General features: G+C 45.6%; 2 non-coding genes across 2 annotated transcripts; both read left to right on the forward strand.

The window, feature by feature from the left end:
* The first annotated feature begins 24,606 nt into the window (after positions 1 to 24,606).
* TRNAW-CCA (transfer RNA tryptophan (anticodon CCA)) lies at positions 24,607 to 24,679 on the forward strand. The gene has a single exon. It is a non-coding gene; the product is annotated as a tRNA-Trp (tRNA).
* Positions 24,680 to 25,671: 992 nt separating this feature from the next.
* Positions 25,672 to 25,744, forward strand: TRNAG-CCC (transfer RNA glycine (anticodon CCC)). The gene has a single exon. It is a non-coding gene; the product is annotated as a tRNA-Gly (tRNA).
* Positions 25,745 to 26,686: the final 942 nt, after the last annotated feature.

Consider the following 26,686-nt stretch of genomic DNA (forward strand, 5'->3'; position numbering starts at 1 on the left):
GGAAAACTGAATTTTCAGGAAGAAATAAATGACATTGAAAATGGTACATATGTGGGCAAATATAAAAGAATATTTTTCCTCTTAATTCCATTAAAATACATATACCTGTTTGAAGCAAAATGTAAAGGGTTGGATTGATTGTAAAATTCACAATGGGTATAGATATAGCATCTATGAAAACTACAGCAAAAAGGATGGGGGTTTGGTGTGCCTCAAAAGCTGGGACAAGAATGTAAAGCAATTATATTCCAATAAAGAGCTTAAAAAAAAAAAGGATGGGGGAAGGAAGTAAATGACGTGTATAGTTACAAGGTTTCTACATTTTGGGTGCAGTAGCAGTAGATTGGGAAAAGAAATGCACATTGCAATCCCTAGAGCAATTACTAAAGAAATACTACACAGAGATATCGCTAAAAATATTCAGTTAATACCAAAAAGGCAGGAAAGGAGAAACACTGGAACAAAAATAGAAAGGGCAAACATAAATCAAATGGTAAAATGATAAATCTAAATCCAACCACAGAAATAATTACATTGTATGTCAATGAAGTCAACACTCCAATTAAAAGGCAAAAGTGGTCAGAGATTATCATACTCAGTGAAGTAAGTCAGACAGAGAAAAACAAATTATCATATGATCTCACTTATATATGGAATATATACCATTTTTTAAATGGTACAAATGAACTTATTTACAAAACAGAAACAGACTCACAGACATAGAAAAAAAATTATGGTAACCAAAGGGGAAAGGGGGGAGGGATAAAGTAGGAGGTTGGGATTAACATATACACACTACTATATATAAAATAGATAACCAACAAGGACTTACTGTATAGCACAGGGAACTCTACTCAATATTCTGTAATAACGTATATGAGAAAAGAATCTGAAAAAGAACAGATATATGTAAATGTAAAACGAAATCACTTTGCTGTACATCTGAAACTAACACAACATTGTAAATCAAGTCTACTCCAATATAAAATTAAAATTAAAAAAAAATTCTACAGTTCATAAATTTAAATAAAAGGCAAAAGTGATCAGAATGGATTTTTAAAAAAACAAAACAATTATATACTGTCTACAAAAGCTTGATTTTAAATAAAAAGACATAGGTTGAAATAAAGTGGATGGAAAAAGATACATTATACAAACAAAGGGACATAGGCTGCAGTGGTTATACTAATATCAGATAAAATTGACTTCAAGACACAAATATTACCAGAAAAAAAGAGGACATTTCATAATGATTAAAGGGTCAACTCATTGGGAAGACACAAAAATCATAAATATGTGAACATCCACTTAAGACTTCTATTTGAAGATGGAAAATCAAACATATGCATTTAGCTCCACTCCCTCAAACACACTACCGAAACACTAAAATATATATTGTATTATTTTAAAAAACTCATACCTACAAAAGGTATAATGATTTCCTACTCACGCATTACCTAGATTTAACACTTATTCACATCATTCTATATTTGTTTCTCCTCCCCAACCCAAAGTATCTTAAAATAAATTTAAGATACATTTTTTTTTTTTTTGGCTGCATTGGGTCTTAGTTGCTGTGTACAGGCTTCCTCTAGTTGCCACTAGTGGGGGCTACTCTTCGTTGTGGTGCTTGGGCTTCTCATTGCAGTGGCTTCTCTTGTTGGGGATCACAGGCTCTAGGCTAGCGGGCCTCAGTAGTTGTGGCTCACGGGCTCTAGAGCACAGGCTCAGTAGTTGCGGTCCACGGGTTTAGCTGCTCCTCAGCATGTGGGATCTTCCCAGACCAGGGCTCGAACCTGTGTCCCCTGCATTGGAAGACGGATTCTTAACTACTGAGACACCAGGGAAGTCCCTAAAATACTTTTTAAAAATTTTAAATGGTTGCATTTTACCCAATAAAGGAATTTGTAAGAAATTTAAAATGCACAAATTCAATAAAGTTTTTAGAAAAAAATGGGAGCAAATGTTTGTGATCTTTTTTTAAGAACTTTTATTGAGATACAGTTGACATACAATAAACTGCACATATTTAGAGTGTACAATTTGGTATTTTTTTTCTTATTAGTAATGTATATATGGCAATCCCAATCTCCCAATTCATTCTCCCCCAACCCTCCCCACTTTCCCCACTTGGTGTCCATATGTTTGTTCTCTACATCTGGGTCTCTATTTCTGCCTTGCTAACTGGTTGATTTGTACCATTTTTCTATATTCTGCATATATGCCTTCATATACAATATTTGTTTTTCTCTTTCAGACTCACTTCACTCTGTATGACAGTCTTCTAGGTCCATCCATGTCTCTACAAATGTCCCACTTTCATTCCTTTTTACAGCTGAGTAATATTCCATTGTATATATGTACCACATCTTCTTTATCCATTCATCTGTTGATGGACATTTAGGTTGCTTCCATGTCCTGGTTACTGTAAATAGTGCTGCAATGAACACTGGAGTGCATGTGTCTTTTTGAATGATGGTGTTCTCTGGGTATATGCCCAGCAGTGGAATTGCTGGGTCATATGGTAATTCTATTTTCAGTTTTGCAAGGAAGCTCCATACTGTTCTCCATAGTGGCTGTATCAATTTACATTCCCACCAACAGTGCAAGAGCGTTCCCTTTTCTCCACACCCTCTCCAGCATTTACTGTTTGTCGATTTTCTGACGTTGCCCATTCTAACTGGTGTGAGGTGATACCTCATTGTAGTTTTGATTTGCATTTCTCTGATAATTAGTGATGTTGAGCAGCTTTTCATGTGCCTCTTGGCCATCCGTATGTCTTCTGTGGAGAAATGCCTATTTAGGTCTTCTGCCCATTTTTGGATTGGGTTGTTTGTTTTTTTGATATTGAGCTGCATGAACTGTTTATATAACTTGGAGATTAATCCTTTGTCTGTTGATTTGTTTGCGAATATTTTCTCCCATTCTGAGGATTGTCTTTTCGTCTTGCTTATAGTTTCCTTTGCTGTGCAGAAGCCTTGAAGTTTCATTAGGTCCCACTTCTTTATTTTTGTTTTTATTTCCATTACTCTAGGGGGTGGATCAAAAAAGATCTTGCTGTGATTTATGTCCAAGAGTGTTCTTCCTATGTTTTCCTCTAGGAGTTTTATAGTGTCTGGCCTTACATTTAGGTCTTTTATCCATTTTGAGTTCATTTTTGTGTATGGTGTTAGGGAGTGTTCTAATTTCATTCTTTTCCATGTAGCTGTCCAGTTTTCCCAGCACCACTTACTGAAGAGGCTGTCTTTTCTCCATTGTATATCCTTGCCTCCTGTGTCATAGATGAGTTGACCGTAGTTTATCTCTGGGCTTTCCATCCTGTTCCATTGATCTATATTTCTGTTTTTGTGGCAGTACCATACTGCCTTGATCACTGTAGCCTTGTAGTATAGTTTGAAGTCAGGAAGCCTGATTCCACCAACTCTGTCTTTCCTTCTCAAGATTGCTTTGGCTATTTGGGGTCTTTTGCGTTTCCACACAAATCATAAAATTTCTTATTCTATTGGATGTTGGGGGCAAGAGATATTCATGCCACACGCTGGAGGTGCCAGGGCTCTGTCAGCCTGGATTCCCTCGGACTGTGTGGAGGAGGGCCACTCCGTCAATCTGTTCACATTCCCAGCCTTGCCACGTAAGCAATAAATAGTGCCTTCTTGCAGGGGTGGGGTGGGGTGGGATGAGTTGGGAGATTGGGATTGCCATGTGTACGTTACTAATAAGAAAAAAAGTATCAAATTGTACACTTTAAATATATGCAGTTTATTGTATGTCAATTATATCTCAATAAAAGTTCTTAAAAATTTCTTATTCTAGTTCTGTGAAAAATGCCATTGGTAATTCGATAGGGATTGCATTGAATCTGTACATTGCTTTGGGTAGTATAGTCATTTTCACAATGTTAATTCTTCCAATCCAAGAATATGGTATATCTCTCCATCTGTTTGTGTCGTCTTTGATTTCTTTCATGAGTGTCTTATTGTTTTCTGAGTACAGGTCTTTTACCTCCTTGGTTAGGTTTATTCCTAGGTATTTTATTCTTTTTGTTGCAATGGTGAATGGGATTGTTTCCTTAATCTCTCTTTCTGATCTTTCATTGTTAGTGTATAGAAATGCAAGAGATTTCTGTGTGTTAATTTTGTATCCTGCAACTTCACCAGATTCATTGATGAGCTCAAGTAGTTTTCTGGTGGCATCTTTAGGATTTTCTACGTACAGTATCATGTCATCTGCAAAGAGTGACAGTTTTCCTTCTTCTTTTCCAATGTGGATTCCTTTGATTTCTTTCTCTTCTCTGGTTGCTGTGTCAAGGACTTCCAAAACCATGTTGAATAGTAGTGGAGAGAGTGGACACCTTGTCTTGTTCCTGATCTTAGAGGGAATGCTTGCAGTTTTTCACCATTGAGAATGATGTTTGCTGTGGGTTTGTCATATATGGCCTTTATTATGTTGAAGTAGGTTCCCTCTAGGCCCACCTTCTGGAGAGTTTTTATCATAAATGGGTGCTGAATTTTGTCGAAAGCTTTTTCTGCATCCATTGAGATGATCATGTGGTTTTCATCCTTCTGTTTGTGATCTTGAGTTAGTCAAAGAGTTCTTACATATGGCAACAAAAGCACAGTACATAAAAGAAAAAAAAAAAAGATTAATTGTACTTCATTAAAATGCAAATCTTTTGTTCTTCAAAAGACACCATAAAGAAAACAGAAAGACAGATACTGGGAGAAAATATTTCCAAAATACACTTCTGTTAAAGAACTTATATCCAAATTAAAAAATTAAATAAGATAAAAACAAAAGGAAAATAAAAAAGTATTTGTATCTAGAATATACAAAGAATTCTCAGAGCTAAATAAGAAGACAGTCTGATTAAAAATGGGAAAAAGATTTAATTAAATATTTCACCTAAGAAAATATACAAATAACAAATGAACATATAAAAAATGCTCAAAACCATTAATCATTAGGGAAATGCAAATTAAAGCCACAATGAGATAAAACTTCATACCCACTAGGATGTCTATAGTAGAAAACAAACAAAAAACCCAAACAATAACAAATGTTGGCCAGAACATAGAGAAATAGGACTCATGCATTGCTGGTGTGAATATAAAATGGTGTTGCCACCTTGGAGAAACAGTTTGGCAATTTCATATAAAATTAAACATATTCTTAGATGTGACACCAGAAGCACAAGCAACAGAAGAAAAAAAAAAATGGGTAAATTGGACTTCATCAAAATGGAAAACTTGTATGTATAAAGAACATTATCAACGGAGTGAAAGGCAACCTGCAGATTGGGAGAAAATATGTGCAAATCATTTATCTAATAAGTGATTAATATTCCGAATATATAAAGAAATCCTGAAACTCAACAGCAACAAAACAGACAACCCAATTAAGAAATGGGCAAAGGATTGGAAAAGACATTTCTCCAAAGATACACAAATAGCCAATAAACACATGATAAAAGATGCTCAGTATCACTAGAAATTAGGGAAATGCAAATCAAAACCACAATAAGATACCATGTCACAACTCTTACGATGAAATATATACAATTCACACAGCAGTGTATATATACAGTCGAATAAACTAACAAGTAAAATATGTTCTATCCTCCTACCTTGACAAATATACCTTCAGAACTAACTGGAAGGTCAGGTTCTAATATAAAATACTCAGGCTCTTTGGAGTTCTGCTCCAGAATGTGGAGGTGTGGTGGTTTCTGGCCCCTGCTGACATCCCCTCACCCACTCTCTTTTCCTTCCAGCTCCTGATCTGCCCCCTGCCACAAGAGGCCTCATGTGCATGCACATGGGCACTCCAAGCTCCATCCCTGTCTCCCACAAAAAGATGTTTCTTGGCCACTTCATAGGCATAACGTTGTGAACAAGTTGTAGTGTGCTCTGCCCCCAGGATAGATCTAGAGAAGGTGCCTGCATGGGTCCTGGAAATGGACTTTGAGCTATTTGGGCAAAGAATTCCACATTTCCAAGTATGTACCTAGGTTACTATCAGGGCATGGGCTCTGAGTTACCCAGTAGACTTTATCCTATGGGAGGAAGCATGGCTGGAGAATGGCCAGAGTACGGCACTCTGAAGTGTAGGGCCTAGGACAGGGAATTCTCTTGCCCACATCTCAGGGTGGCCCTTGCATTCTGATGGATGAAAAGAGACCCACAGCAAGGCACATAACTGCACCTAAAAACTTGGAGAGATTGATAGACACGCAGAGAGAATAGGTTTCATACAAAGAGCCAACTATCAGAATGACAATGGACTTCTCAACAGCAACACTAAGAAGCTAGAAGACAAGGAAGCAATAGTTTCAAAATTCTGGGGGGAAAATGGTTTCTAACCTAGAAGTCTATACCCAGCCAAACTTCAATTAAGTGTGAGTATAAACGCAACTTTAGACATGCAAATTTGCTCCCCACGCACCTTTCTATGGAAGCTACTGGTGGATGTGCCGTGCTTACCCAGGGAGTAAACCAGTAGGGAGACAGAGGATGTAGTAAAATGAGTGGCCCACTCAAGAGAGGAGTGAAGGGCCCCCCAGGATGGGGGTATTTGCTGTGTAACAATGACCACAAATTTAGCAGCTTAAAACAATGCCCACTGACCTCCCATTTCCGTAGGTCATCGATCAGTGGGGAGGGCTTGGTTGGGTTCTCTGCCTGGGGTCTTTTAAGGCTGAAATCAAGGTGTTGGCTGAACTGCATTCTCATCTGGAGAATCTGGGGAAGAATCCACTTCCAAGATCACTCAGATTATGGGTAGCGGGACTTCCCTGGCAGTCCAGTGGTTAAGACTTCGCCTTCCAATGCAGGGGGGTTGTGGGCTCAATCCCTGGTCAGGGAGCTAAGATCCCACATGCCTTGCAGTCAAAAAAACCAAAACATAAAACAGAAGGAAAATGGTAACAAATTCAATAAAGACTTTGGCGGGGGAAAAAGATTATGGATAAAATCTGGTCCCTGTGGTTGTAGGACTGAAAGCCCTGTTGTCTTGCTGGCCATTGTCAGATCCTAGGGACTGCTCTTTGGACCTTGCCCCGTCGCCCCCACCATCTCAGCAACAGAACATCCCTAGGGGGAAACTCTCTACTTCAATGCTTCTGACGCGAAATGTGTGTTTTTCACACCAAGTAATTCTCTAGTTCTCTGTGGACACCAACTGGATATTCTGCAATTTAATTTAGTACTGACACTACCCAGAGTCAGCACAGACCCCACAGGTTAAGGCTCAGTTCCACATGACAGCTACCACTTCAGATGCCAATTGCAAGTAGTTGGTCCCCATGTCACCCACACTTCTGTCTGACCTGGCTACAAATTGGGGTTCCCACAAGCCCCCTCCTTGGGTTGAATAATTTGCTGTAACAGCTGACAGAACTCAGGGAAACACCACTTACTACTACCAGTTTATTATAAAGGGAATTATAAAGGATACAAAAGAAGAGCAAAGGAAGAGGTACATAGGGTGAGGTCTGGAAGGGTCCCGAGCATGGGAGCTTCTGTTCCCGTGGTGTTTGGGGTGCACCACCCTCCCAGCACAAGATGTATTCACAAACCCAGGAGCTCTCCAAATCCTTTTGTTTAGGGTTTTTACTGAGTTTCCATTGTGTAGGCACAACTGATTAAATGCTTAGCCACTGGTGATTAACTCCATCCCAGCCTCCATCTTGAAACTATCTGGGGGCCCACCTAGAGTCATCTGGTTAGGGAAAATTCAGGTATGGTTGAAAGGGACTTATTGTGAATAACCATAAATGCCCCTCCCACCCACTCAGGAAATTACAAGGATGTTAGGAACTCTGTGCCAGGGACTGGGGAGGAATACCAAACATGTAATTCTTATTGTATCACAATTTCATAGCCCTTCACAGCGAATCCCTCTCACCCTTGGAATCTCTCTGCCTTCCTCTTCTACCACCAGCCAGAGAAAAATGCTCTGTCTGGAAAGAGTTCATGTGATCAGATCAGGCCCACCTGGAACATCTCCCTATCTTAAAGTCAACTGATTAGGAATTGTAATTACATCTGCAATATCCCTCTTGACATGTAGTGAGACATCATCAGAGGAGCAACATCTCATCACGGTCACAGGTTCTGTGTGCACTCAAGGGGAGGAGCTTATACAAGGGCAGGTTCACTGGGGTCAATCTCAGAATTCTGCTGCCACAGTGAGAGCAAAAACAGATCCAAGGGTGGTCAGTCCAGCTGGAGAAGACACAGGATTCTGGGGGAGATGTCTTCAAGATGAAACTGACTTTTAAAATGTGTTTGAAATACTGAGAGGAATTTTTTTTTCCTACCTGGGAGAGATTTTGCGGTTGTCTTACCGATAAGACCAAAGAAAACCAAAGTCAAAACCAAACCAAACCGAAACATAAGCAACTAAACACTTAATAACTTCCTGGAAAACAAAATGTTGCTCAGAAAAGAAAAAGTAATCATAGCATCATAGCAATCACGGCTCAGAGGTTTGAATAGTGTGCTATATAGTCATAATAATGGAAAACTCAAATGTTGATCTAACCAACCAACCAACCAAACAAAATCTTATATCTATTTTTGAAGGATAGGGGCAGAGGAAGTGTGAGTGAGAGTGTGTGTTGGAGGAGGTGGTGAAAGAGTGAAACACTAATCTTTCACCACAGAAAACATCTCTAAGAGCTAAGAACGAGGACCATAAACACGTTGTTCTGGGACAGGGAGGTAAGTAGTGGGGGAAAATCTGCTAAAAGAGTTAAAAGTGAGGTGTGTGAGCAGGGATTGTCTTTTTTATAATGAGCCTTGTAGAACTCCTTTACACTTTATGTTCATCTATACCTTCGATGAAAATAAAAATCTAATTTCCAGAGAAAAATGTTTGTGAAAATGGACAGTTTCTCCTCCTTCCCCACAGCCTCTACAGTTTGTTGTTTCCTCTTATTCACTCCAATCATCCTACGCACCACTTCCAGAAAGACCATTCAAACTAAAAATAAATTAAAACTATGGGTTTAAAAACCCATTGGTACAACAGTGTAAAACAATAATACTCCAATAAAAAAAAAGGATATATTACATAAAAAAAAATCCATCAGGCTCAAGAGGGAGGGGGTGGGGGAGGGAAAGGTTGGGAGTTTGGGGTTAGCAGATGTAAACTATTACATACAGGATAGATAAACAGCAAGGTCCTATTGTATGGCACAGGGAATTATATTCAATATCCTGTGATAAAGCATAATGGAAAAGAATATGAAAAAGAACATATGTGTATAACTGAAGCACTCTGCTGTACAGCAGAAATTAACACAACATTGTCAATCAACTATACTTCAATAAAATTTTTAAATAAAAAATAAAAATAAAAATCCTTCAGGCTTTTCTAGCTGCCTGTAGGACAAGACCTAAAATCTGAAGCACAGAACACAAGGACCTATCTACCTGTCTTCTGACGTCCTCAACAATCATTTCCACGTCTAAGTGCATCGGTCTCACCAACCTGCCTGCAGCCCCCCACCTACCCCCCCATCTCCCCCAAACCTCACATTCCCTCCTCTAGTTCCATCTGCTGCAATACCCTCCCCTCTCCCCACCTGCCCAACTAATTCTTGTTCTCCCTTGAAGATTTAAGGCGGCGTCTGCTCCCCTGTGAGACAAATCCTGCAGGGAGAGTCAGGCGGCCAAGCCTCAAGTCCACTGCAGCCACCACATTGACCGCCCTCCTCTCCTGAAGCACCATGGGCTTCTTGAAGTCAGAGAAAGTGCCTCATTGTGAAGCCTGCAGAAAATGCTTGCTGAATGAATGGATACACAGATGCTGTGTTTGGGAACTCTTTTTGTTAGGATTCTTTTAGTCACAAGTGACAGAAAGCACACCCAAACTGTCTTAACCAAAGGGAAGTTATGAGTTCATGTAAGCTGAAAAGTCTAGGCAGGGCTGGCTGCAAGGGACTGTGACCTACACCCAAGGGTCCCACACTTGGGTCAATGGTCTGCTGCCGCCAACTTGCAATTCTTAATAATGTCTTTGAATTCAGGCTTTGAAAGCGAAGTCCGGTGGGACAACAGAGGGCAGAGGAGGTGTGCCTGACATGCATGTCTGTTGGTCCTTGACACTCATTCATACAAAGCATGGAGATGCCCCCTGAGCACAGAATTCTGGGGACCCACGATGTATGGGAGCTCAGCAAGATTCAGAGAGAGCAGAAGTTAAGAATTTCACATCCACAGTAGAACACACCATTTGAACCAGAACTTCTTTCAAACACAGAAAGAAAGCAATGGTGTTCTAAGAAACAGAAAAACAAGGAATTGAATCCTACCTTTCTTCCTTGCATCTGCCAACCAATGACACGGAAAGCGATGATGTAGGAATAAAGGGAAAGAACACAAACCACAGTTCCTTCTCCTTTCAGTTCTTCCTTGCACACTGGTGAGCTGAAGGTTGACAATGTTGGTACAATGTGCTCCCACAAGAAGTGAAATAAAAATGGCTGAGTTCGTTTCATGCAATATTTCTACTGCTCTGGTAAGAACAAAATATGTATGTATTGCTATACAATACGAATTGTGTAATTTCATATTCAAGTTAAATGCTTTTATATTTGCATTTAAAACTGTCATTGCACAACATAAAGATGAACAGAACAATTCACATGAAAAATTTGCAATTTTAATTTCTCTTGACTTAGAATGACATGCAATGGCAAATAAAAAAATACTAAGAGAAGTGGAGTGAGAGACCACAGAAGAGAGAAAAAAGCTTTATATTTTAGTACCTTTAACAGCACTTCGCTTCTGCTTTTGAAACGAGGAGCACCATATTTTTATTTTGCATTAGATCCTGCAAATGATGTGGCCAGGCTTGAGTCTCTAAGTAGGTCTGCCTTCAGACACCTCAGGCTTCAGGATTTCAAGTGATACAATCAAAACTTGGCTTCTCTCTGTCCATCAGCCTGGCCGTCCTGTGCTGGCTTCAGTCTCAGGTCTCATCTGGTGGCAGGCCCAACAAGGTAGCTCCAAACCAGCAGCTGGAGTATCTTTCCCAAAATCCCCAGCAAAAGCCTCCCTGACTTTCAGTGGGCCTCATACTCTTCCTGACCCCATCACTCCTGTCAGAGGCTGAGCTTCATCTAATTCACTTATTCAGCCTCCTCTGAACTGAGAATGGGGTGGATCTGCAAAAGAAAATCAGGGAACAGTAACCAGAGAAGAGTAAAGGGGTCCAAGTTCCATGACACAGCTCTCACCTACCCCTTCCCAGATGCCCAACAGCCACACACGCCCTATCTCTGTACCCTCTCTCCTTACCAACAGCTACAAAGATGCATTGGCCTATATGGTAGTCCCCCCTTGTCCACAGTTTTGCTTTCTGAGGTTCCATTTACCCTCAGTCAACCGTGGTCCGAAAATATTAAATAGAAAATTTCAGAAATAAACAATTCAAAAGTTTTAAATTGTATGCTGTCCTGTGCAGCATGATGAAATCTTGAGCTGCCCTGCTCTGTTCGTTCCGCCTGGGGCATAGAAGATCCCTTTGTCAGGTGGATCCTGCCCCTTAGTCACTTAGTAGGGACTCAGTTATCACATCCACTATTGCCGTATCCCAGTGCTTGTGTTCAAGTGACCCTTATTTTACTTAATAGTGGCCCCAGAGTATAAGAGGAGTGATGCTGGCAATTCAGACATACCAAAGAGAAGCCAAAAAATGCTTCCTTTAAGGAAAAAAGGTGAAAGTTCTCGACTTAATAATGAAACAAAAAAATTGTACACCGGGGCTGCTAAGATCTATGGTGAGAACAAATCTTCTATCCATGAAATTGTGAACAAGGAAAAGGAAATTCATGCTATTTTGCCATCGCTCATCCTACTGCAAAAGTTACAGTCACAGTCATGATACGTGCTTAGTTAAGATGGAAAGGGGTGGGGGTGGGGGGTTCCTCGGTGGCACAGTGGTTAAGAATCTGCCTGCCAATGCAGGGGACTTGGGTTTGATCCCTTGTCTGGGAAGATCCCACATGCAGTGGAGCAACTAAGCCCGTGTGTCACAACTACTGAGCTCGTGAGCCACAACTACTGAAGCCTGCACGCCTAGAGCTCATGCTGCACAACAAGAGAAGCCATTGCACTGAGAAGCCCGAGCATTGCAATGAAGAGCAGCTCCTGCTCTCCGCAACTAGAGAAAGCCTGCACGCAGCAACGAAGACCCAACGCAGCCAAAAAAAAAAAAAAAAAAAGATGGAAAAGACATTAAATTGGTACAAGAAGATGTTCTGAGAGAGATCACATTCACAAAACTTTGATTACAGTATATTGTCATAATTGTTCTGTTATTATTAGTTGTTGTTTATCTCTTACTGTGCCTGATTTCTAAATCAAACTTTATCATAGGTATGTATGTGTAGGAAGAACATAGTGTATATAGGGGTTGGTGCTATCTGGGGTTTCAGGCATCAACTGAGGGTTTTGGATAAGGGGGACCATGTACACATAAAATGCGTTTATTTTCTCCCAAAGGGGAAACGATGCAAAGCTTCCTCCAGTCGCAAGGTTCCACTCTGAGACAGTCTTTGGCGATGGGCTGTCCTTTCTGCTAGGTCTGGGGTGGGGCCCTCATGGTCTGCATGGTCTGGCCGCCTATGGCTGAATGATGAATTTGACCAACCCCAGCACATGAATAGGGTGTTCTAGAAAGAGATCTGCAAAACCACCCCAAGTAAGTCTCACCTGGAGAGGGGAGATTGGGAAAGTGTGGTCACCAATACATGCATGTGCATTCTGATCTCCAGAATAGCAAGAAGCCCTGTCCTGACAGTGGGGTAAGTCCCCTGGTCAGTTGGTCTGGCCTCACCACAACACCGCCTCCCCTCTAGACTCTAGTCGTGTGGTCCATTGTGGAAACATCCGAGTTGGTACTGGGGAGGCCCACAGGCCACTTCTTATTGACAGAGAGCACAGAATATGAGTAATTACCCACTTTCTTTTGCCAGATTTGGGGATTTTCTGGCAACACGGACCCTGAAAGCTGGGCCTGCTTCCTGCTGCTTCCACAGGCTGGGGTAACTGGAGCCAGAGACCTGGTCAAGGCAGAGTCTCTGGACATGAAAGCGGGCCTGGGAACTTCACATTCTGAGCAACAGACCTCCTTGCTATGCCTTGGACCCAGAACCTGGGCCAACACTGCCATCTTGGCCACCACTCGCAGTGAGATTTCTGCCGTGGGGAAAGCAGAAACCGTTGTCAGAGGCGGGAGGCACTGCTACCGGCTCACAGGCTGCATGCCGGCTCTGTCTTTACAAAAGGAAAGAGACGCCTTGCACAGACCAATGCTGAGTTGGAACCATGAAAACCAGAGCCCGAGTCACCTAATCCTCTGTGCCTGCGTCAAAAACTAAAGGGAAAAAAAGACTAAACACAAACAAATTCGTGTATCAATTGCCTAGTTTTAGAAAATTAAATTCTTAAAAAACTATGAGAAAAACATTATGACCAAAGGAATCATTGTCTATTAAGGATTAAAACCTACTGAAGAGCATCATCAACTGTAAGGAAGGGCCGAGGGAGTCGCCTGGGCACCTACGGACGACTCACATGTGCAGGGCCTGTGGTGGGTTGAGGAAGGACGCCAGAGTGGGGCTGGGCTCTTCTCAGCCACCACTGGGACTCCAGCAGGTCCCATGGAGCCAAGGGTAGGGCCTAGGGGACAGGGCTTTTCTCTCATCTGATACTGAGAGCAGATGACTGTACCACACACAATGGAGACAGAGTGAACAAGCACATTTGCAACAAGATTCTCCTGACATGCGCTTGGTGCCACATATAACTCTCTTTGGGGAACACACCATCAGGCATCTGTGGCGAGCATATGTAATTAGCACGACTGCTGCCGGGTTGACCAAGCATTTCCAAGGTCAACCATGGGGACAGTTGGGGTGGGGGGGCAGGAATCCATGTCGAGGCGCCTCGTAAGTTCCAGTGGCTGTAACCTAGTGTGATTCAGGCCTCAGCCTCTCCACACCCGGCAGGGGATGCCCATGAACCAGGTGATGCTGACATGCTGACAGTAGGGCCTGTCCCCCCTGGGCTGGGACAGGCACCTGGTGGATGCTGAGTTCCAGGTTGCCTTTGGGTCAGGGCGAGGCAGCCCTTCCCTGAAGTATGAGAGCCTTCTGCCCATTGTTGGCTTATAGTGGCCAGGGCTACAGGGACACTTGAATGACTCTCCTCACCCACACTCCCCTTTGGGGCTGAAAGATCTTGTCCCTCAACTGCTGGAAATGCTCTGGGAATTGCCCTTGACAGAGGATACTTGTCTCATCCAAGGTCCTGTCCCCTTCCTAGGGGTCTGCATCCAAGATGCTAGATGCAGGGGTTAACTCTCACCCCAACCCTGTTCTGAAGGGCCACCCTGACACTGCAGCCCAGCTACTCCCTCTGCCCTGTCCTGTTTCCTCTCTCCCCTCACAGGAGCACTCCTAATAAACCTCCCACGTGCTCACCTCTCTCACCTCCGTCTCAGTGTCTGCTTCCCGGGGAGCCCAACCCCTGACAACAGCGCTTGTGTCGGTGCCCTGGGGCTGCTGGGCAGCTCACAATGACAGAAATATACTCTCTCCCAGTCTGGAGGCCAAAAGTCTGAAATCGAGGTGCCTCAGGGCCATGCTCCCTCCAGAGGCTCATGGGGAGTATCCTTCCTTGTCTCCTTCAGCTTCTGGTGGCTCCAGGTGTCCCTTGGCTTGTGGCCACATCACCCCAACCCCTGCCTTCATCTTCACATCTTCACATGGCTGTCTCCCCTGTGTGTCTCAGATCTTCCTCTCCTTTCTTATAAGGACATTTGTCATTGGAGTCAGGGCCCACCCAGATAATCCAGCATGAGTTTATCTCGAGATCTTTACCTCAGTGAAGCCTGCAGAGATCCTTATTCCAAATAAGGTCACTTTCTGATATGCCTGGTGGGCATATCTTTTGGGGACCCCGGTTGAGCCACTGCAGCAGCCAGGCTTCCATTTCTATGGCAACAGGAAGCACAAACCATGAGCTCCTAGGAGGGCAGACATCTCTGTTGCATTCATTGCAAGGGCTCCAGGGGCCCCTCAGAGGGGAGACAGCATGAACAGCCCAATCTGCCACTGCCCTGTAACAGTGGCCGTGAGGGCAACACAGAGCATGGGGGGACACAGACCCCACACCACACCAGTACCCCCAAGCTGCAGCCACTGGGGGAGGGTCTCCCTGCTGCCCCTAGCACCCCAGCACAGGCAGCCCGGGGATGTCACTGGTGGTCAGAGGAGAGGAGGTGTGACAGTTTGGACATCTTTTGAAATGTCCCATTGAGGATAAGTAATGTGTCTTCCAAGGACACTTTCCTGGTTAAATTTCAAGATGCTTTAGTGGGACCAAGCCAGTCTCAGGGACTGTCCCCGGCAACGTGGTCCTGAGATTTCCAGCTGAGAGACTGCACCAGGCAACACCAGGCTTCACTAGTAAATCCAACCATTTCTCGTAAAGCGGGGAATGTGCTGTTTAAAGGAATTGTTGGGCACACCCCTTGTGATGTTCTTCTTTGTCAATCCGTATTTTGATGTCTTGGAACAGGGCCTCGTTTGGGCCAGTATTTGGATCCTGGCCATTCTGCTCTGCTCCACAGACCCTAAGATGCTTGGAGGGCAACACGGAGCTGAGATGGGAGGCACCCCAGAGGCCTCCTGACCCCGCTCCTTCAGGGAAGCCAGACGATATGGCCCAGGACTAGGGCCACTGGAGGTGAGATGCTGGGATCTCAAAAGGTGGTAACTGAGGGGGACAAACCCCTTCAGGGAGGACACAGGGTGACGGTTGAGAGCAAGGTGTGATCTGGAGCGTGTAGTGCAGGGGCTACTAATGGGGGGCTCCCCAGAAAACATTTGTCCTCAGAGGTGCTGAGGATGTGAGGTCAATTCCTTTGTGCTTTTCCCTCCCCCACCCCTTCTGTGATGCCTGTGGGTATTGGGGGGCGGTGGGGAGGGGAAGAATCATGGGGTGAGTCTGAGCCCCAGTCTGGAACTTGCAGCTCCTCTCCTGTCCAATGAGGCCCTTCTTGCCCTGTCCTCCCAGGGTTGTCTTGAGATCCAGAGGAGGTGATTAATTGGGGGGTGGGGGTGGGGGGGGTGGAGGCACTTTGGACTCAGGCAGGGCTAGGTGGCTCATCCTTGGGCTTTGCCACCTACCGCCAGGTACTTGGGGGTAAGCTGCATTCTCAGAGCCTCCACCATGTGCATTAGAGGAGCATCATTGAGCGGTGGGTGTCGCGATCGTGGAGAGCAGTTAGCTCAGCACCTGTCACTCAGTGTAGCTGCATGCGAATTCCTTCCCTCCCTGAGGGCCATTGGCTGCTGGGTAGCACAGGAGGATGCCCTGGGAGTAGGGATGTACTATCTGCATGTCCCGGGGTGGGCGGCCATAGGGTGGCTGCGTGGTGCCCAGGTGGGACCAGGAATCCGTGAGGGGCGCCTTGATCATCACCTCACTGCGTGTTTATGGTTTTTACTCACTTTGAGGCACACAGGTGTTTAGTCACTTGCCTAAGGCCAGTCCCAGTTAAAACTGCCGAGTCTGGTCTACTCAGGGCTCTAAATAAGGGTTATGGTCACGTTTGGTCCACATGACTCATGACACAAAGAAGCTCTTAAAACGCCGCATATGTGGTTTTGTGCCTTCACATACCCACTCCCAGGTGCAAGGCCTGCTCTGCATCTTGGAGATGAATAGTGAAGGCTTCGTGGAAAATAGCAGATGAGCAGGGATCCTGACTTCTTACTCTATTAGTGGCACGATAAGCCTCAGAGCCCCAAATACAGGCTGGAGGGCTGGTTTTTTCGGGGATCAGGTGGGAGGGGAGCTGCATTCTTTCTTCCTGCTGGGGTGGGGGTGGGATTGTAGGAAAGAGTCACCCTAGGGCTTGACTTCTCCATAGGAGGTGGAGCAGGGACCAGGATCCAGAACTTCCACATCCTTGGTCACACTCTCCTGCTACCTGGTGGCCTCTTTCCCGTATGTCCCTCTGCTCCTCTTGCCACTTCTCTCTCCTCACATCTAGCCATGAACTAGACGGGTGCCTTTACTCCCTCTTGACTACTCTTCACACTCTCAGACAGCCACAGGTAAACCACCACTCATATACTCTCCCATAGGTGACAGTGGGTTTTGCCTACTTAGATAATGACATGCTCCCTCTGGAGGGTACATATGCTTCCAGGGCAAATACACAGGACCGGCCACTGGGATGTAGGTGAGGTCTGATGTGGGCTGGCCCTGCTTTCCCCTGACCCACAGAGGTTCTTGCTTTGCCCCCAGGAAGATCCCCAAGTTCCTCCCTCCCTCTCCCTCCAGACCACCCAGACTGTGACTTCAGAGTGCAAACCGAAGGCCAATTAGAGTAAGAGTCAATACTGATGGGATCACAGCATCCCTTGATGGAGAGCAGGCCAGCTCCATAAAGACGTTCCCATGGCCAGCACCATGTCGCTGAACGTATGATGTGGGGCCACCACTCTGAATTCAGACAGCTAATGCTCACTGAGCGCTTACTGTGTGCCAAGACCAAGCCTCACGCTTTCCACACCTTATCTGGTTTAATCCTCTCAACAGCCCTCAGAAGTAGATGCTATTCCCTTCCTTCCTGTTTTACAAATGGATCACCCAAAGCTTGGAAACTTATTCAAGGGCAGGCCTGGCTGACCCAGAAGTCAGAGCATCTTGTCCCATTACTGCAGAGAGGCAGCTCCTTAGGGCCGTGGATTCCCCACAGCGTGAATCTGCTCTTAATTGCAGAGCTGGGAGTGACCAAACAAGTTCTGTCACATACCATTTCCGCAATGCCCTCTGGGCTCTTGGAAGACTCCACAAGCACCTAGTGCTGCTGGACGGAGGGCAGGAAGAGGAGGAGACAGCAGGCCTCTGACCCCACCATCCCAGTCCAGCCCTACTCTGCTGAGCCCCTGAGGTTCACAAAGCGGGTTGGCCCCTCCAGGCCTTGAGCCAGCCCTGACCCAGGCCACGCACCGCTAGGCAGCATCTGGACTCGTGTTTGTATCTGAAGCCAGGTGGGGACCCTGGACACAAACTCCCTGCCCCAGTAGAGAAATCTTAGCTTGGGGCTTAGGTTGGGCCCATGGTTGGACTCAGACATTTTTGGAAACTAAGTTCGAGCTGATGGGTCTGGCCCCACCAGAAGCTAGCTGCAGAGGCCAAGAAACTTCTGGAAAAGTTGCCCTCGGCATCATGGCACCAGAGGAAGGACTCAGGCTCTAGAGACCTGGGTTCTAATCCCATGCCTGCCACTTCCTGTAATGTGACACGGGGAAAGTTCATTAAAGATTCCCAACCTGCAAATGTAAGTTGGGGCAGCCACTATGGAAAACAGTGCAGAGGTTCCTCAGAAAACTAAAAATAGAATTATCATATGATCCAGCATCCCATTCCTGGGCATATATCTAGAGAAAACTCTAATTCAAAAAGATACATGCACCCCTATGTTCACAGCAGCACTATTCACAATACCTAAGACATTGAAACAACCTAAATGTCCATCGACAGATAAATGGATAAGGAAGATATGGTACATATATACAATGGAATATTACTCAGCCATAAAAAAGAACGAAATAATGCCAATTGCAGCAACATGGATGCAGCTAGAGATGATCATATTAAGTGAAGTCAGAAAGAGAAAGACAAATACCATATGATATCACATACATGGAATCTTAAATATGACACAAATGAACCTATCTACAAAACAGAAACAGACTCATTGACATAGAGAACAGACTTGTGGTTGCCAAGGGGGAGGAGGGTGGGAGAGGGAAGGATTAGGGGTTTGGGGTTAGCAGATGGAAACTGGTATATATAGGATGGATAAACAACAAGGTCCTACTGTAGAGCACAGGGAACTATATTCAATATCCTGTGATAAACCATAACTGAAAAGAATATTTTAAAAAAGAATGTCTATATGTGTATAACTGAGTCACTTTGCTGTACAGCAGAGATTAGCACAACATTGTAAATCAACTATACTTCAATTAAAAAAAAAAAAGATTCCCAACCTGGAATGGGAGTGAAGATGTCTACTGTGCTGGTTTTAAAATATGTCTGCAAATCCCTTGATATTCTTCCCTTCAAGAGGTGGAGCCTAGTTCCCTTCTCCTTGAGTGTGGGCTAGACTTAGTGACTGGCTTCCAACTAATAATATGAAGCAGAAAGGCTAGTGTGTGACCTCGGAGACCTGGTTGTAAAAGGCATCATGGCTTTCTGTCTGCTCCCTCTCTTGCCCTTGTGTCTCTTCCTCTAGTGGAAGCCAGCTGCCACGTCAGGAAGAGGCACCCTGGAGAAGGACTGAGGTGTCCAGCCAAGAGCCAGATGAGGACCCCGTCTTGGAAGAGGGCCCAGGCAACAGCCATGTGAGGGTGCCCTCTTGGAAGAGGACCCTCCCTCCCCAATCCAGCCTTCAGAGAGTGGCAGCCCCAGACAACATCTTGACCCCAACCTCATGAAAGACCCTGAGGCAGAACCACCTAGTGAAGCTGCTCCTGAATTCCTGACCCATGGAAATGGTGAGATAATCAGTGTTTGTTGCTTTCAGCCAATGTGTATATATACACACACTCATCATATATACACATCTTAAGTATCTGTCAGGATTCACTGGGATAACACACACAACGGCCAGATGTCTGATGGATGCTGAGTCTGATTAGCTCCTTCCATTCTGAGGTCTTGGCAGTCCCCTCCCTGTGGGGCTAAAGTTTGGACTGTGGGTTAGGCCCACTCAGGGGCCAGCCCTCCAGCAGGTTCCTGGCTTCTTTCCCTCTCCCCCTAAGCAGGCCTCCTGGCCATGCCCACCAGAGACACTGCCACCCTGGGGCAGGACTGCTCTCTCTTTTATGCAAAGGATCAAAAAACTTGGTTGGCATCCAGTTCAATCCAAATTCTGTGTCAATGCTATGTACCAGCCTTGCCTCCCAGGTTCATTGTCCACACAGTAGCACAGGTGGGATGTCCAAACTGTAAATCAGTTCACACCACTTTTTGCTTAAAATCCTCCAACAGCTTCCCTTTACCCTTAGAGTAAAAATCCCAACCCACTACCATGGCTACAAGACTCCTGTGATAGGCCCTACCCCCACTGTATGATCGATTATTATGTTCCAGGTTTGCATCTTCCAAATGCCACTCAAACGTACCAAACCTCTGCACGCAGGACATTCTTCCACCAGACCTTCACAAGGCTGCCCCCACCCCATTATTTTGAGCTCCACTCCATGTCACCTCCTTAGAGCCCCACCCCAGGCCATCCACCACGTTATCTTATTTCATCCTTTTTATCACCAGCTAAAATGACCAGTCGCCTGTTTACTGCCCGAAGCTCACCTACTTCTGGAGAGCAGAGCTTTGCTGTGATTACTCTAGGGGCTGGAACAATTATTCTAGGGGCCGAGAACCCAAGAGACACTGGATGAAGACTTGCGGGCCAAATGGCTTCTTGAACATTAATCAAATTCCCTTTTGAAAGCTTTGGAGGCATCTTTCTTTATGAGGAACCCTCTGGAAAATCCTTCCATAAAAGGAATGAATCACCTCCAGACTTTCTAACAGCAGGTCATACCTGCATCATAATCATCTTAATCCAGGAAGGCCCTTGTTAGGGATTTTGAAACGCTGGTGTTTTGAGAAGCAGTAAATCTTTCTCTGATTTGGTTCCAGGTAATGTACAAGGAATGGAAAACCCTGATTTTTTCCCCTTGGCTGGGTTTTCACGTGGGTCTGCCTGGCCAGCAGTCCTTCTGCAAGGTGCAAGGGTCCAAGGACCGCATGGCTCTGTGATGCAAACCTCTTTCCCATCCCCAGGAGGGCAGGGACCGAGTAAGGGGCCACCTGAAGAAGCCAGAATTTTCTGAGGTCCTGGAGGTTGGAAGAAGGGAGGGCAGCCGGCATGGGGCTGAGCGGGGCGGGGCTCAGGGAGGACCTACTTCAGGGCCATCCTCCAGCAGGTGAGATGGCCGTGCCCTCCAGGGCTAACCAGCAGAGGACTCTGCTTGTTCCTGCTTCCTTCCAGGACCTGGGCCAGCTGAGGGGCTCACGGAGGACCCCGATGCTAACTGGTCTCCTTGCTTCTTTTGGTACCAACCACAAAGAGAGTCGTCTTCTACAATATGATCACATCATTCCTCTGCTTGAAGGAATCACTCCCCTTATTCTCAAGAAACAGACCCATCTCCACGTTGAATCTCCACCTCCAGCCCCACCCCTGCTGCTGGCCACAGTCATGCTCTTCCCAATCCTGGCCATCTCTGTTCCCTGAGCCACAAGGCTGTTCCCACCACATCATTCCTGAAAGAGACCATGCAGCCCTCCTGCCCAGTCCAATCCCTGCTCCCTTCCCCATCTCCCACTCCTGTCCAGTCAGGGGCACAATGCTGCCACAGCCTCAGATCTGGCATGTGGGCTTGATTACTGCAGTCCTGGGGGGTGGGACAGGGATGTGGGCCTGTCCTCCTCACCCCTGCACCTGGAGGGGAGTGGCACTGGTGCTCAGCAGAGCTCAGCAGATGCTCAGACCACACTGAGTGCAAGAAAGAATAGGAAGCTCTAAGGGCCAGGCCAGCATTGTTGGAAATTTAATGAAAATGACGGTCAGGACTGGAGAGCTGGGTGAAGGGCATTCAGGCGAGTCTTGAGTTGTGTCTCCCAGCAGGCAGATGTGTGTGGAGAGATGCAGATGGAGCAGGGTGTGTTCAGGTGTATGCTGCTGGCCAGCATCTGAGGAGGCCACATCCCCATCCTCCCTTCACCCAGACAGTGTGGGGGGTTGGTGTGAGGAAGGACTCACTGGATCTGGAAGGAGAGAAGGGGCCCAGTGTGGTCTGGGGATCATGGCACTCTGGTATCCCCAGCTTAGCCCAGGGGAGGGGAAGAGCTGAGGAGAACAGAGAAGACAAAGGGGTCAGGAAGAAATGCTGTGACCTGACAGGTGCCCTGGGAAAGTGCCTGAACGCAGCTGCTTGGCCTTGAGGCTTTCTGGCAGCAGTTCATGTGGCCAAGCACGGAGCACCCTGCATGTCCCCACTTCTGAATGTGGAGCCAGGGCTGGAGCAGCTGCTTCAACTAAGAGGCATGAGGTCACCACTGCTGCAGGCAGAGGGCAGGACAATTGGAGCCAACTACGCTGGTACCCGAGGGGGCAGGTGGGACTTGGGCAGGTAAGGCGTGGGCAGGACCAACCAGAAAGGGCCTGGTCACAGCAGGGGAACGGGGTTATGGAGACTCCCTCTGGACCAGGCATGCCCTTTACTGGCTAGATTTAGGGAAGTCCAGGGAGTGCCTGGGTAGGATGTGGGGTGACCAGGAGGCCATGGGAGCATTCAGATTTTAATGCCTGGACCAGACTTGCCAGTGCATGACAGCTGAGGTCAGACCCTGCCTCGTCAGGTCAGGCCCAGCTCCTAAGTGGCCACGTCTCCGTGTCCAGCCACCCTGGCCTTCCATCAATCCCTGGAAGACATTGTGCTCTCTGGGGCTCTGCTCCCCAGTCTCTGCTCTCTCTAGAAGCTCCATGACCCCCAAAACCCCTCCTTATCCTTCCAAGATCAGCTCAGCCATCTCATCCTCAGGGGTCTTCCCTGGCCCTGAGGCCAGTCCAGGTCCCTTAGTCCCCACTGAATACTCATCTTTCCCAGGGCCTGACTTTGTGACATGCATCTCAGTTCCTAATTCCCCAGGGATGGCAGTTTCCCACAGACTCAGTCCAGAGGCTCGGGATCAGAACTACCGTTGCTCACTGCTCTTTCATCAACATCTCATGAAATATCTGCTGAATAGATGAGCAAACGAATGAGTGAGTGGACTCAAAATGCCCACATTCATGTGGATCCCATCACTTCCTTCTTGGCTATCAATACAGTTAGTGAGTACCACTTGTGTGGTCAGGAAAAGATGGCTTCTCTGAGGATGCTAGGATCTTAGGGGTCCCTTCCCATTGTAGCAAAGAGAGCCCACATGGGCTGGCTACGAGGGACACAAGATCCTGCCAGAGAATACAAGAGGCAAAGTTGCACCTCTAGGGGCCAGACATTTGAAGTGCAGACTGAGTGCCATGGAAGGTTGCCCAGGCTGTGCCCTGCTGTGCTGATGGGACCTTTACAGCATGGACATCTCCTCCCATGGCTCACCTTTGAGCGCCTGTCTCGCAGCACATGGACAAGATCCACATCTTTGTAACACAGCTGGCACTACCATGGACCAAACAACCCACTATTTGACTTCTCTCTCCATTCTGTTTTTCCCCCTCCAGAAATACTTAATCTTTCCCAACTGGCTGGAAAGGTGGTCAAACAACAAAAAGATTGATAAACAGGGATTTAATTAAAGGCATGGGCTACATAAAAAAGCAATGACATTTCGTCCTTTCCATAGCGCCACAGTAAGGGTAGACAGCTTCTCTGATTCAGCTCTTCAGTTGCCTAAACAGAAAAGGTTTGGGCCAGGTATTTCCCAGTATGCACCCTCCCGGGAGCTTAACGCAAGTCTGGAGGGGGTGGAAGCACATGGGCTAGTATTCCCTCCCCGCAGTGTCGCAAAGGGTGATCCTCGCCTGCCACGAACAGCCCTGGGCAGAGCCAGTGCGTCCACGTGCTGCCAATCATCGCACAGGAAATAAGCTTGCTGGCCGACCCCCGCGCACATGCCCGGGAGTAGCGCCAGAGTCCACAGAGCGGAGAGGGCTGGGAGGAAGCCTGCTCACAGAACTAGGAAAACCTGTTCTTTGTGGGAGAGGCTGTGAGGCAGGGAGTCCTGAGCAGAGGAGGAGATGACTCCAGGGGAGGATTAAGGCGGTCTTTGCTCACTTGGTCCCATAACTCTCCAGCAGGCAGATTGGTAAAAGCATATGTAAATTGGGTGAGATGCACGCGTTTGACAGGGAAAGGCGGGGAGAGAATTTAGCACCACCTGTGAAAACTGCCCCTTAATGGGAAAGCTGAAAGGGGGAGAAAATTCTGCCAAAGATGGAATTGAGTGTTTGCCAGTCTTGCTGACATTGCTTCATTTGGAAACGTCTTTTTTCCGCAGAACGAGCTCAGTGGGTTCCCCTCTCTCTGGGTGGAAATGTCCAGAACAGGTAAACCCATGAAGACAGGAAGATTAGTGGTTGCCTAGAGCTGGGATTGGGGAAAGGGAGGATTAGGGAAATGGTACATTAAGGGCTGTGGAGTTTCTTTTTGGGGTGATGAAAATGTCCTAAAGATAACTGTGGTGATGGATGCACAACCCTGTGAATATACTAAAAGCCACCAAAATGCACACAGAAATGAGTGAATAGTACGGGTGAATGACATCTCAATAAAGCTGTTTAAAGGGAAAGGATTTTGATGGCCCAGAGAGTCTCTTGTCAGCCTGTGTGTGGGAATCTCCTGCAATCCCTCCAGCCACCACTGGATCTGTGTAATGACTGACCTAAGCCAGACGGGAGAACAGTAAAGGACTTTCTCATTGTAAGAAGCGCATGAGACAAGGGTACAGATTCCACCCCAAGGCACCCATAGAATGTGAGGATTAGAAAAGAAAATGGGGGATTTCCCTGGTGGTCCAGTGGTTAAGACTCCGTGCTCCCAAAGCAGAGGGCCCAGGTTTAATCCCTGGTCAGGGAACTAGATCCTGCATGCCGCAATGAAGACCTGGTGGAGCCAAATAAATATATAAATAAATGAATAAATAAATATTAAAAAAGAAAAGAAAATGGCACCTGAAAGTTCAGAACTAACAAGAATCCGCCCACAGCGAGAGTGCAGTGATCTGCAGTAACGTAAGATCCTTTCTTGTCCTGCGAGTCTCTGTCCAGTGGGCTGCATCTTCCCTGCAGCCCTCTAGGTTCCTGTGTTCCCTGTGTACTCATTACAGCATCACTGCATGTCCTGCTCTCTGACTCGTGGATAAGCTGAATAAGGGCATCTTCTCCAGGAGGCTCTAAGCTCCTTCAGGACAGAGATCTCTTATTTATTTATCTTTCAACACTTGGTATCTCTAAAATAGTAACCTACATACAGTAGGCACACAGTAAATACTTGCTTAAAAAAAAAGTGAAGTGGGTACTTCTACTCCCAGTAAGCATGGTCTAGGTAATTGGTACCATCCTGCCCAATAGAAACAAACAAAAAGGCTGCACAAAATATAGAAAACAGTGAAGAGCAAGCAAGATTGTAAGGACCGCTGGGCCAACATCCGGGAAGACCAGAGATCTAGAAAGGCAAGCCTGGAATCATGGCTGCTCTCATCCAGGGCTGTTTGCTGATCTGAAGAGGTGGCTGAGAAGTTGAGCTGCATGCTTTCCAATTTCCTGGGGCTGTGGGGAAAACGCCAGAAATCAGGTCCTGTCACCGGTAGAGGCTATGGGAAAACAGCCCCTGGTGTGGACTGATTTCAAAGAGCACCGAGTTAGGAGAGAGGGTGATCTGGAAGAGACAGAGCTGCTGCATGACTGCAGTCCAATGGCAAGTCACTAGGTAGTACAAGGAGGTCGTACATTGCTAATGTCCCCAGGCACTCAGCAAAAGAAAAAGATAGCCTCTCTGGAGTGAGAGAGCATCACCCCAGGCCCCCGAGTATCCTACAAGTAACTTTTCAAATACAAAATTCAGGGACTTCCCTGGTGGTCCAGTGGGTAAGACCCTGCACTCCCAATGCAGGGGGCCCAGGTTCGATCCCTGGTTGGGGAACTAGATCCTGCATGCATACCACAACTAAGAGTTCTCATGATGTAACTAAAAGATCCTGTATGCTGCAACTAAGACCTGGCACAGCCAAAACATATAAAATAAATGAATGAATGAATAAATAAATAAATATTAAAAACAAAAACAAAACAAACAAGTACAAAATCCAGCACAGAGATAATCAGGCTTATGAGGTGACTTGGTAGTAAGAACTAGAACCAGCAGAAACAACAGACCACAGATACAGCTTTATGGGGCTCCCAGATATCAGAAACAGATACAGACTAAAAACACAATTTTGCTTGCTGTGTTTAAGCAGATAAAAAACAAGGTTTGAAAATGTTGGTAGGGAAGTATTTTGAAAATCTGCAAGAGGTTCTGAAAAAGAATCAGATACGAATTTTAGAACTAAAAGTATATATCATAATCAGAATTAAAAACAATGGATGGGTTTAACAAAAAATTAGACACAGCTAAAGAGAGAACTAGCAAAATGAAATTTCTGTGCGCAGTGTGTGATTAAGAATTTGTGAAGTATGATTCATTTCCTCCCCAAAGTGAACTTCTTCTGATAGTGTTTTCACCTTACTTTGTTATAGCATAAACATTCTGTTCTTAAAAAATGTCAAAAACAATGTCATAAATGTGCTTATGTGAAATTTTGGTTTTGAACATGATGCTCTTGAGAAAACTTTTTTAAAAAGGAAAATATGTTTGCATGAAGAGAAATTAATATTAAAAAGTGGTTTGCACTAGGATTCTTCAATTTATGCAAATCAATCAGTGATACACCATATTAACAAACTGAAGGGTAAAAACCACATGATCATCTCAATAGATGCAGAAAAAGCTTTTGACAAAATTCAACACCCATTTATGATAAAAACTCTCCAGAAGGTGGGCCTAGAGGGAACCTACCTCAACATAATAAAGGCCATATATGAC

This window comes from Hippopotamus amphibius, chromosome 9 (assembly GCF_030028045.1).
Source record: "Hippopotamus amphibius kiboko isolate mHipAmp2 chromosome 9, mHipAmp2.hap2, whole genome shotgun sequence".
NCBI classification, from domain to species: domain Eukaryota; kingdom Metazoa; phylum Chordata; class Mammalia; order Artiodactyla; family Hippopotamidae; genus Hippopotamus; species Hippopotamus amphibius.